At 36.4% G+C, this 13,541-nt stretch overlaps 1 protein-coding gene across 2 annotated transcripts in view; it reads right to left on the bottom strand.

The window, feature by feature from the left end:
• LOC139978045 (kelch-like ECH-associated protein 1B) overlaps positions 1-13,134 on the bottom strand; it is a 30,051-nt gene extending 16,917 nt beyond the window's left edge. The window contains exon 1 of one of the 2 annotated variants that reach the window (XM_071987994.1): positions 12,979-13,134. The gene's annotated coding sequence lies outside the window, so the exon portion shown is untranslated. Of the gene's footprint in view, positions 1-12,796 lie in introns of both variants that reach the window. The other variant, XM_071988003.1, reaches the window with a different exon arrangement.
• Positions 13,135-13,541: the final 407 nt, after the last annotated feature.

The raw sequence follows: 13,541 nt of genomic DNA, 5'->3' as shown, positions 1-13,541 counted from the left end.
TTTGTACTTTTGTGGCAAACAAATAAATAAAAAAATAAAATAAAATTATGTGTACTCTTCCATGCAATGACGTATAAGGCAGTATGGTCTCTACATACGTGTCAACCATGCGAAACAAGGAAATTAACATGGCCGTGTAGTACAGAAAGTATTAAATCAATTACATTAATTAGTACACACTGTAGTGAGACTATAACCAATACCATTTAATCTGACTAAAGTTCATGGTAGCTGACAGTCACAATAAACAAATTTATATTTCTAATTTTAGCTGCAACAACAATGTCCCAGAAAAAAAAATGTCAGTGAATCAATCAAATAAACAGTTCAAGGAACTTTAAGAAGACATGTTGCGATGATCAATTTGATATTCTGTGATGGGAGAAATGTCAATTGGTCTGCTACTACTGTCAATGTACAAAAAAAAAATGTGACATCTTTCATATCAACAGGAGATTTTCTATTTCCCCAGTTCTGAATTTCCTTTTGATCAGTCGCATTCTAAGCTCTATACAGCTCAGTCATAATCCTGTTATTTATGGTTTACAATTTAATGTATTTGCCAGCACACAACAACAAGATTTAAGGTATATACTCCATTCTGGCCTTCAGCCTTTGAGTCATCAACTTATAACTGGTCTACCTGGGATGGAGATCCTACAAGAATTAAGGCTCTCTAACTTTGACACATGTTGATTTGATTCTAGTCGCTATGTTTAATGAACATTACTGTATGCAGTATTTTAGTTAACAGGAATGCAATCAGAGGCCTTCCAGGAACAGTTTCGTGTTTGTCTTCTTTTCTCTCTAATTTTATATGATACTTGGTGATCAGTCACTTATAAATAGTACCTATGCATAGTTGCCAAAGTCAGGAGAAGTTCAGTCAGAATTTTGCTAAGTACTGTATATAAACTAGCTACTCGACTAAACAATCATCATGACCTCTTTGTGCCAGCATATCACTCTTTTGTTCAAAGTTGATCCACCTCCCCTTCTCAAATATGAACGTGTCCTGGGTCAGCTTTTATTTCCTCCTCAGGGTGAAAACAAGACCATCATATCGCCATCATTCTCCCATTGCCAAAATGTCAGCAAGGGGACAGTCCTCAAACGTGTTGATCAAACCATGGAGCTATAAACAGATCAAACATAACCGTTGCAACAGCTAGAAATGTAAGACTCATGATACAAACCACAAATAACATGGCTTTATAGACACCTACAGTGCTGTATGCAAACTATGAACTGTGAAATATATGTCAATTACAGTCTTTCAACTATCAATGACCTAGCTACCCCACCATACCCCTGCAGGCATGATTGCTGCAATAACATACAGTAAATATAAGAAACGAAAGTACACACAGATGCACACACCAATGCCCATGAAAGCTATTGGAAGGGAATTTTTGATAATTAATTTATACATGTATGCCTGGATGAAAAGTGCTTAGTCATGCTCAAAGATACAAAAGCGGCAAAGAACAGAATAGTTCAGTACAAACAGTGATGTTGCAATTTTTTTGGGTTTTTGGTTTTTTGTTTGTTTTGGAGGTTGCTTGCAGTTCACAGTGTTCATGGTCATAAAGTGTGGACATTTTAATTCCATACATGGTGATGCATGTAAATCTGAACTAGAATATGTAGATACAATGCACCTGATCTCAAACAATCTTGATAAAATTATCATGAAAATACAAAACTTTTAAACAAGTATCTTCCAGTACTAGTATATAACTGTAAATGCTGCAAAAGAAAAAGAGACCAACAGAGAGAGGTCAAGTGAGTGGCTACTTGTAGGAGTACAGATTGGACAAGATAAGTAAAACCTCAACATATTTAGAAAAGGTTTTCAGCTGATACTGTTCAAACAGAGTGTCACTGTGATGCTATGTGCTACTAATTTGCTCAAGTATTACTGTAGTATTTGTACACCCATCACTCTACACTATTACAAGCGACCATGCATACACCAGTACACTTAACAGTCTGTGCATTCACGGTATGATCATGCAGACTTCCAATGACACAGCACTTCTCTCTACACTTTCATAAGATCTGAGATACTATACAGTGAGTATTCTGTTCCCATACTGTATGTACTACAATACAACAATGCCCACTTCCATCATATTTTGTAATAGGTCTAATATATATATATATTAATGAAAATCGTAATGAGTTGGAAAATCAAGAACAGTGAAAAAACTTTCAGCCTCCACCGGGATTCGAACCACGGGCCTCCCGCTCTGTACGCGGACACCCTAACCACTAGGCTATGGACGCTGATTGTATGTCCAGAGGTTCGAAACCGGTAAGGAAGATCGTAATTCCACTGTAGGCGTTTGTCACCTGTATCGAACAATATATTATAACACAATTAATGAAGTATGTGTCATTTTGTTTCTCATTTCCTATTGTACTCATCCTTCTCTAAAATAGACCATGAAGTACAGAACTTAATAAATATAAATGGAATTACAGAACTTTGGGAATGATTCTTTTTTTCTTTTTTATTAAACAATGACAAACTATGCAGCAGTACTCGAGTGATAAATTTTATACCAAACAAGGATAATCGTAATATATATATCATTACCAACACAATGCATGAATCAGAATTTGCAAGGCAAGTAGCTAATTACTATGTTACTGATCCTGCCAATAAAAATGTATGCATACAATACATGACTTAACATTGTTCAGTACACAAGAGGACACCTTAATTAATTGAAAGAGAACATGAATGTGGCATCCAATGATTCTTTCTGTCTGTCTATCTATCTGTCTGTCTGTCTTTAAACGAAAGGTCGACTCAAGTCCAAAGAGGGAAAATGTCAAACTTTTAAGGAATTCCAAATCAATCTCTGTTCATGTTTCAACAGGAATGTAAAGTATGACATTAAAGGAGAAACAAAACCCTGGGGTTTTGCAGTGACCTCATACTGTAGAGACTAATATTTTTACACCCTCTGTGAAATAACAAGTCGACTCTACCTTTCCCTTTGAATTTCCAGAAGTTTCTTAATGCATGTTTTCACACCTTCTGTGTTGGCAGGCTCAATAATATAATGAGGGCGCTTCAAAAATTACGTCAGCCAGCCACATCGTAAGTTATACAATTCCACTCTCTGCATATGAATTGTATACACTTGCTCTCAGATATATGGTTGTTTGGAAATTGGTGCAAAGTGCCGGAGTGCCAAGCATTTGGTTGTATAAAAGTTATTCCTGACAGGAAACGGTTTCCAGCGAAAAGAAAAAGTACAACTGGCACAAAAGCATCAGGCTTGCCCCTACGTCGCAGAACTGTTACTAGTGTTTGTTGTACTAGAATCATATAGTAACTGCCAATGTCGGCCACGGATGCGATCTGTTTAGCAAGCTCTAGGTCTCATTGTCTCAGTTCCTCTACTGTGTGGTCAGGCTCGATTTGATAGCAGCCAGGTCCAAATGCATCCATGTTCTCTTTTGTTTTAAACTCTGAAGTTCGGAAAGTGTTTCGAAAAATTTTGCCCTTAGTTATCATGCATGGCGCATAGGAAATGTATGTGTTGAAATGCGATATGTGGCTCACTTATACGTCACGAAACAAGCGGGAACTGTCAGAATTCAAGCAAAATGGAGAATGCCGTGGATGACACTTAAATCAATTTGCAAGGTTGAAAGAAATGTTTTCAAACACATTTGTGTTACTTCTGTTGAAAAGAGGGTACTGCAAAATGGTAATCTAGAAAAAAAAAGTGTAGGGTTTATTTCTCCTTAAAATAATATTGCACAACAAATACCACGTAGCTTAGAAACACAATGCACCCACACACAGACAGTGAACTCAACTAGTACTGTAGAGCAAAGTACACTCCCAGCTAAGCAAAGTCCACACTTGATAACCACTCAACATTAAATATATATATCTGAGCCGATATAATTTGTATGACTTTCAAATCCAGACAAATGCAGTGTTCCATGAATCTTACAAAAACACAATGTATAATAATTTGAATGCTACCTTCAGTACACTCTCTAATACTTAAATGTCTTGCAACATGAATGGGTGGCTTGTTTTAGAAACTTGTGAATGCTGTAATTCAAACGACACAAAAATTTTTTCAAACCAACCCTTTTTTGTTCTGCTTATCTGTCACTAACTACTGTGATAACAAAGTTTATCTATCATTCCCCAGTGGTGAACACAGCCATTACGACAGTCACAGAATACTAAGAGATAAAGCAGCTGAATTTATGAAACTGTATTTTAAACATTATTTATTTATAACCATATGTTGCTTTTATGATGTACAGTATCTTCAGGAGATCTTGTCTAGTCACATTTAACCAAATATAGCATGTAATTAAAATCCCCCCATTCCCCAGGCCTCCACCCCCACCCCAACCCATTTTCCTCAAAAGCCTTAAAGGAATATTAGGGCCAGATGCAGGATTTTATAAAGGAGGAATGCAGCACTGGAACAATATTGAAGTAGAATACTCACAAACAATACCACAATACCACTGTTGCAATCAATGAATGTTACATATTAAGAATATCAAAAAATAAGGTGTATAAGTAGTTCTACATTAATTAAATGATCTGCAAAAAAATACTGTATGAGGATAAAAACATTTGTTGCACATCTCTGCAGGTCCCAAGCAATGGTCTAATTGCTAACTGAAAAACAAGATTTGCCCTTGCCCCCTCCCCCCTTCCCTTTTCAACACACCACTCTTCCAAACTGAAACTTTTACTCTAACAGAGCAGAATCTGAAGGCACTAACTTTGAAAGTTGTATTAAATTGAGCATTTTATGGAAAAGTTATAGATTACCTTCAACAGGATTGGGGTGATAGGGTCAGTTTAACGATCTAGTTTCAGGCTCGGTTTCTTCTATATAATTAGTCAAAATGTATTAATTTTGATAATCTGGTTGAGTGGTTTTATATACCCTACCTACAATATATTGACTTTCCACAGGCATGCTACACAGCCATATCACCATTACACTGAGTCAACAGTTACAGAGAAATACAGCATTGATAGCTGACTGTACTATCCAAAGTACCTATTAGCATTGATGACAATGCAGAAAAGAAGTACAAACATAAGGGGGCAATAAACTTTAAATCTCTTTAATATCAGCTTATCTGCAGAGATGGGATGTAACAATCCCAGAACTGATGGCACCCTCCCTCTACAGTGAAACTGTCAGTTTATTGTCAAGTCTTACGTGCAATATATATATATATTTATTTTTTTTTTTTTTATCCTCCTGCAAGCAGGAACTCGGGAAGAAGCCATCATTGGCTTATCAAAAGCCGCAAGCTGACCGAAGTCAGTCCCTTAGAGTCATATTTTAACGTCCATGATTTTGAATTGTCAATTGTCAACAAGTCTGTACCTGGATGACATACATTAATCTTGGAGTGACTCGAACTCGGGACCTTATGATTGAAAGGCACCGACGTTAACCACTAAGCTAACACTCCCTCCCATTACAAGAGCCTACACAAGTAACTAAGCCATCCTTTTTTTTCATACAGACAAATACTGTACTGTAAAAAAAAAATGTAATTTGTGATGCACAAAATATACACTGTAATTTACTTCAATAGCAGCTGTCCGCGTTGAAATTAATAAAATATTACAATGATAGTACGTACTTATAAAATCCCATGACAAAGAAACCTGATAGTTTGCTTTATAGTGAAATTTCATATCAACAAATTTCATATCAAGTAGTGAAGGCAAAACTTTTTGAAAATTTGGAAATGTCCTTGTGGCTTGTAACATATGTTTTAGTAAATGAAAAGTGTCCGCAGACAACTGTTGAGGATTGAATCATATTCATTCATTACTCAATCAGGTATATTTCATTTAGAGAAAAAATTGTAAAGTCTGTCGTTAATGGTTTGGTTTAAAACATTGCAATCTTATTTTAGGAAATACTCATTATACTTGGGGGGGGGGGGGGGTTCCGACCAAACTCAAAACGCTGCACATTAAGAGAAAATGTTTGACTAATGATCAGTTAATTTGAATATAGGTTGAAAAGAATTATACATGTTCTTTCTTTCAAAAGAGTCTCTTATAAACACTAGAACAATTATCAGGAGAAATTACAGCTCATCAATACTTTTCTCATCCACTGCCAAGTAATGATATATTTAATTAATTAATGAAAAAGGGAGACATACATACAGTACCTCCCTTAAAATGCAAACTTATGTGACCATCTACTTCCATGACGTAAATAAAGATCTACTATAGAGGTAAAGTTACCCGTTTCCATTTAGTTAGGAGAATAAATGCAGACCATGCATGGTAGAATGTTATCAATGGTTAGCCACTCCTAATCCACTTAAAAACTCACCACTTTGAATCCACACGCTCAGCATATCAAAGTTGCATTTATAAGCAAGGATCTCAGGAGGAATTCATGAAGGATTTCCATTAAATCAACAGAAGAGCCAAAAGTGAAACTACTGCAGGTTTATTTTCATTCCAAATATGTTTCATACCTGAAGTTCTTCCTGCAATGAACTCAGGACAAGGACCAATCATAGACTCAATAGCACAACTGTAAGATTACAGTGAAGTACAGTTAAGTCTGGATTTATATATATCTGAAAACATCAGGACCAAAGGTTGCCTGGATACAGTGTCAAAATTCTGTATAATAAATATTCCAAACTTGTACAGCTGCAGTATACAACGTGCCAATTTATTAACCATATATATATATATATATCCAGTATGTATGTAGGATGACTTAAATGTTATAATGTGAAATACAAAGAAACATGCATACGGTCATTGCGTTCAAAGCACATTCAAAAAATTAATTACAGTACTGCCATGATGCTTTTCTTTTGAAGAAAAAAAAAGTTGTACTCTATATGTTAACATAAGTCCATACAATTATGAAATTTTTCGACTTCAAATCTAGATCAAAGAGTCTAGATATTCCAGGACTTTAAGTCAATCATCTAGAACTCAATAAATGTGCCTTGGAGTACAGTATACATGTACTGTATCAGCCAAGAAAACTAGAATGTTGTGTCTACTGCATCTAGCTACACTTGTACTGTATAAATGTTGTATACAGTATGTACAGGATTTCGGATTATAATACACAGCTGTGACCAAAAACCAGAGCTGGTCATTTCTAACATGTACTTGTATCACCAATTGACATACATGTACAGTATGCATATATATCTCAAAACTTGACAGCTTTCTGTAGTTACCAAGTGACGAGTTTACCTATCTCCCCACAACCTCAGCACTCTCGCTCTATATACAGTAATGTGGACACAAAATATGTTGTTCAATTTTTACATTTAATTTATACTTATAAATTGATTTATTTGGGGTTAACCAAAGGCATTATTGTACAAACTAATGAGGCTTATTCTAGCTGATATTAAGTTCTGTACTTCAGAGTACCCTTGAACGAACAGTGCAAGTTACAATTTGCAATGCAGCACATTTTGGAATGCAGCTTCGGGCCATCTATTTTCCTTAATCCTCCTTTTTCAAAAAATTCAAATTTTTAGGTCTACAATAGCCCAGTTTATGTAAACATAATGCATTTAGGAGTTGAATTAAATCAGAGGTCGTTCCTCTGACCTGTTTGGGAAAAAGAGTTTGAAACACCTCCACACAGAAGTTGTGCCCATAGCCCTTATAATATGAACTGTCTATTATAGCAACAAGAAAAGGAAACACAGAAAAAGGTGACCTCTGTAATGGAATGTAGGTAAACTGTTTCCAGAGTGGTTAACAACATAGGTCAATTAGAAAAAGGTACAGTGCACTCACAAGCAAACAAATTCCTGTGAACTAAAAATTACATGCTCTAACAATCTGCACACAAATCACAAGAAATGCTGCAAAGAGGAAAGCGCATAATACAGTCAATTGAGTTCCACCAAACAATGGATACCAACCAGAAGAATAAGGGAATATCTTCATTATTAATATACAGAATATTATTAAAAACAACAGTAAGGTACCTTTGCTTCCTATTCTGGTATACGATTTGTTACGCTGGCCAATTTGGTTAACAATATGTTGAACTAAAGGTTCCTCCACACTGTTAAGAGGATTTTGAGTGTAAAAAGGTATATCTGCAAAGTCTTGCAACTTGTACCTCTTCTGTTCAATCCATAAAAAAATTTAAAAATTTATTGCGCCTAAAATCCAAAGTCAAGCAATGTTCAGCGACACTAAGAGTCTAGAAAATGCTCAATGAAGAGATATGTCATTAGTTTCCTTTTGAAAGAGTTGACATCAGGAGCTTATAATGTGAGTGGGAAGTATGTTCCAAAGTCCAGGGGCTTCAACAGGATACCATCTACATAACCATGCACATAAAACCCTCCTAGTAACGTTACCTATTTAGCTGGATTGTACTGCAGCCATATCATACAATTCTGAATAAAGTCTTAACATTACTGTGCAGGCCACCTCGTCACACTTTATTCACAAAACGATACATTGACTCAATGAGGGCAGAAGCCATGTGTTCTTGCTATCACTTTTACAGTCCTGACATGTATGCAAGTTTTTAATTCTTGGTTAGGACTGTCAATTCCAGCTTTTGAACTTTTATGTCTGATTTTGACACTTCACTCCGATTGGATTTATCTTGTGACAAGATGAATAGCATTGACTAGGAGTACAGCTATTGCTTGCGCAGAACAAACAATGGACTTCTGCGAAGATGAACAGCCTAAACTGCATTCGATGCTTGGAACGCACTCTCACATAAACGATTTATTGCAATGATTGCAATCCTAGAGACTGGAAATGAGGGCAAGAAAGTGTTCCGCGAATAATGCATTCCAAGAAGCTTAAGCGTTAGGTTACTTTGGAACTGTACTGTAACCCAGGTCATTGGTAACTTGTAAAACCCACATGTACCCCAGTGTGCACAATTCAAGCAGTCGCTCCCGGGAGACTACAGGTTCCATGAGAGTACAACCTTTTGTACGACTTCTTATCGTATTCTGTCAATGGACAAATAATGTGAAAATGCTTTGGAAGACCTGGTCAAGTTAAATTGCCAATGGGGGAAATACCAACATGTCAGTTTAAAATGAAAACCTGTAAAAAAATGCACTCTTTATTACCTCTCCTTTCAGTAAACCAATGAAATATTAATGAACCAAACCCAATTCACAATATTACAGTTTCTCAGATCCACTTTTTGGAAAGTAATTTCACACTGAACTTTACAAATAGGAGCCCTAAAATGATCAATGTTTATACATGGGGTTACGAACACAGGTGTTCTTATTGAATCTGAGCGGTCCTTTGAAGCATATATAACCAAATTTTAAAGTTAAACCATCTTTACTCAGGACCTTTAAGTGCAGTGTCCCTTAGAAGTCTACTGTAAGTGACGCCTATCCAATTGGCCCATATTCAATACATTCGTTGTGTGATAATATCATTCAAAATCTGTAGTCATATTTTGAAAAACTCTTTTCATTTTCAAGTTATACAAATTTGAAAGTCAAAATGGATAAATCTGGGGAAACTCATTAAATATGTGCAAGTTCTATGACGTAGAGTGTTGCGCTCATCTAAATTTCTTATTTTAGCCCTTAATAAGTTAACCCCTTATTACAAAGAAGACAATAAAATATTTCAAAGCCATTGTAAAATGGTCAATCTTTGATTTTATTATGATGGCAGTTGCAGATAGTTTCAAGATTTCTAATGCCTATTGGAATGATAAGGACAATGTTGTTCCTAGATGTCCATAGACTTTTAAGGCCTGTTCTGTATTATTTTATTTTTTTAAGTGGACGGAACTGTATGTAAAAGTGACACTGTGAGTCAATCACCAAGCATATCTTTGTGGTAGTCACCTGACATTCATGTCCCATGTACAATAATCAGCACTGTCAAATAATAGTGTGATTTGAATGTCCATTTGGAGAAAAATATGTGTATACAAATTCTACTGTGGAAGTAACTTCAAGATCGCAAAATTGATGCTGTAAATATGAAAACTTTCCCGGTTGTACATTTTCTTTGTGTTTCATCAGTAACATCAAATGGGTCTGTGCACTTCTGAAGATTTTAACAATGTGATTAATTCAAGGAACTGTTATGGTTTGCCAATACAATACAGTAGTAGCACAACATTGGATGTAACTCAATTCATTGCAAAGATGAGTAGAAAAACAGGTAAATTGGCTACATTTGCCTAGTCAACTAATTGGACATGCAAATTATCCTAGGTCTGGGTTTTAATTAAAGATACAGTAGATCCATTTGCCTAACTAGCCTTATTAGTAGTAGTGCTAGGCCTACTAACATCAAAAGTTCATAGCCTAAATTACAGGCTAGCACTAGCCTTGCCATGAATGATGTGAGTAAGTTAGAGAAGGCTAAGCTGAGTAACATTGGACGTCACTATCGTTACTACATTAGCCTACTGTAGCTGTTAATGTTAGTAGGCTGGCTAGACTAACAACATCAAGATAATGCCAAACTGCCATCCATCGGTATCCAGTCAAAACGTCCCTTTACCAAAACGTCCCCGCTTTTTTTAAGACCAAAACGTCCCCGCTTTTTACCAGAACGTCCCCGCAGTCAAAACGTCCCCGTGAGTCAAAACGTCCCCGCTTTTATAATCAGTTGGAATGCAAGTGTGGATGTTTTTAGTTCAAATCAAAGAGTAAGGATAAGTATAGTTTAGGTTGAAAACACAGTTTTTAGGAGTGGGAATTGACTGTTATGAGGGCGGAAACATTTTTGAGTATAATTTTTGAGTAAAACATTTAACGTTACCACACTAAAGGTAATCGAACGATATATTCTATACTTCAAAAGGTCAAATATCACTCGTCCATGCATTCATTACATCCCGCTTGGACTACTGCAACAGCCTCCTGTACGGCATTCCATCCACTGAACTTTCCAAACTTCAGCTCATTCAGAACTCGGCCGCCCGTCTTGTCACACGTTCCAAGAAGCACGACCATATTACTCCAATCCTCCGTGATCTGCACTGGCTGCCCCTCCATCTTCGCATTCATTACAAAGTTGCCCTTCTTGCCTTCAAAGCTATTCACGGTATGGCCCCTAGTTATCTGACGGACCTCGTCGCTTCCTACTCACCACAACGTCGTCTCCGCTCGTCGTCCGAAACCCTCCTTTGTCGTCCTCGCAGGTGCAACACTAGATTCTACGGAGACAGATGTTTCAGCGCTGCAGCTCCCGAAGTCTGGAACAATTTGCCTTGGGACCTTCGTGAAGCACCTCATCTTAACCGTTTTAAGAAAGATTTGAAAACTTACCTTTTTAGCTGTTTTTAACTGTCACAGTATTTCCTTCTTTTTATTTGGTTACTAGGTTGCTTTTTAGCCTGTTTTATTTTTGTAGGTTACTATAGTCTTATCCTCTTAGCTGTTTTTTCTGTATATTGTATTTCGCATCTTTTTGAGTTTGCATCTTTTGGTGTCTTAGCCTGGTTTATCTGTTTTTGACTTTCTTTTCACTGTACAGCGCTTCGAGATTTTTGGGAGGCGCTTTATAAGTAGTATTTATTATTATTATTTATTAAATATCAACAGGGGCACGTACCCGTGACAAAATTTTACTTCGTAAAAATAAACGATAAGTGATTTCACTCAATTTAAAATATTATATCTAGATATATATATATTGTATAGTATACGCATCCAAATTCTTTTGAATTCCTCTTGCATAATATTTTTTGTTTTCCTTAATTCGTTAATTCACTGGAAAACATATAGCGTATACCTTTTTCATACCAAATATAATTAAACGATATAGTCCTACAGGATTTATTTAGCGACTGTAATCCAATTTGTATGCCGATTACTTAGCCAAATTATAACTTAAAATTAATATATATTCACAACTGTGAATAAATGTGATAGACGGGGACGTTTTGACCAACGGGGACGTTTTGACCAAAAGCGGGGACGTTTTGGTACGGGGACGTTTTGGTAAAGGGACGTTTTGACTGGTAAGCCATCCATCACATAAAAATGATGTGTCTGTCACAATTTCATCAATCTATGCCCTATAGACATAATACTGTCTACAGTGTTTCAAGTCGACAACTGGACTCAAGTCAGGAATATCACTGGCAATGACCAATCAAAAATACTTACTGTAAAATGCAGTCACTCATTACAATGCTGCCACCTGGAATGTACTGTAAGTTACCATATGCTAGGTCTATGTTACTAGGCTGCACTGGTCTAACTCTAGGCCCCAGGCCTAAGTTTGTACCCGTCCCATTTCAAGGTTTAGCCAATTACGTGTGACTCAAGTCTAGCATTTGCTAGGCCTGACAGATCATGTCCCATTCATTGCCAGTTGTTTGTTCCGGAATATATGCTACCATTTGATAATAGGTAGGCGTCAAGTTAACAATGGTAAAAGATTGGCATTCGTAGGTTAAGGATTAATGATAATATAAATATTAATTCACCTAACTAAAATAGGTTAGGGATGTGAAGTGTCGTTCTCAAATGATTTGAGAATGTCAAAACAACGAATGTTTTTGATTCTATACAAATACAAAACACCCCTTACTTATGAGAGGAATGACGTTTAGCTAAATAATTTAAGCCAAAACTATCCTACGCCTAAGTCATGGTGTAACATGATGTAACTTAGGCCCATGTTATGACTTATATATTATAGGCCTAGGTAAATTAGTTAGGCTTAACTGTTGATACTTGTTAGTGTAATTACTAGGGCCTAGGCCTACATACAATTTACACGAATTACAAGACAAATTACCTTACAATGTTTCGATGAAAGAACGGTAAAAACCTTTATGAAGTTCTAATATTGCCAACATTCAAACGATGGCGTCCTTTCAACTAACAAGAAATTACAAGAGCATAGACTTAGCATAACTTATCGTTGCAGTTAGGTTCCGAATAAGTCAAAAAGTGTTCATACGGGCCTGCATCACTTACTTGGTAACACCACAGTACGCGCGATAGGGCAATGGTTGTACACATCTGTTACTTGACTGCGAGCATAGGCTACGAACGTGTAGTAGTGTTGTGATTGTGTGCTTACCACAGAAATTTGTCGCGCTTACAATCCACTGCAAGGAAGTTCATGTAGGTGGCGAAATTCAGTTGCTGGTTGGTCATACGTTTCGCTGAACATTACTCAGCAAAATTCAGGGATGAAGTTACAACTCATTAGCATAACAAAAGAGTATGACGTTTCTTCTGAAGTTAACCGCCAACGATAGTATTTTGAATGGCCAAGCTCGTTTCGTGGTGATATTCCTTATCGGTTTCTCAGAAAAACAAATACGCATACAACTTTAAGCAGTATTCAAGAGTAATTAATTTTTAAAATAAAATAAATATTCTACATTCGGTGCGATTTCTATATTATATCTTCATTTAAGCCAAACATCCTAAATACAGTGATGTTGAGAAGGAAGAAGTGGAGGGGTTATTGGAACATGCCCGTCGAATGTTACGTGCCCAGACAAAAAAAGACAGGAAGATATAGCACTCTT

Source organism: Apostichopus japonicus, chromosome 2 (assembly GCF_037975245.1).
Source record: "Apostichopus japonicus isolate 1M-3 chromosome 2, ASM3797524v1, whole genome shotgun sequence".
NCBI lineage: Eukaryota > Metazoa > Echinodermata > Holothuroidea > Aspidochirotida > Stichopodidae > Apostichopus > Apostichopus japonicus.
Note: the sequence above shows the minus strand (reverse complement) of the source record. Positions and strands in the feature narration are given on the sequence as shown.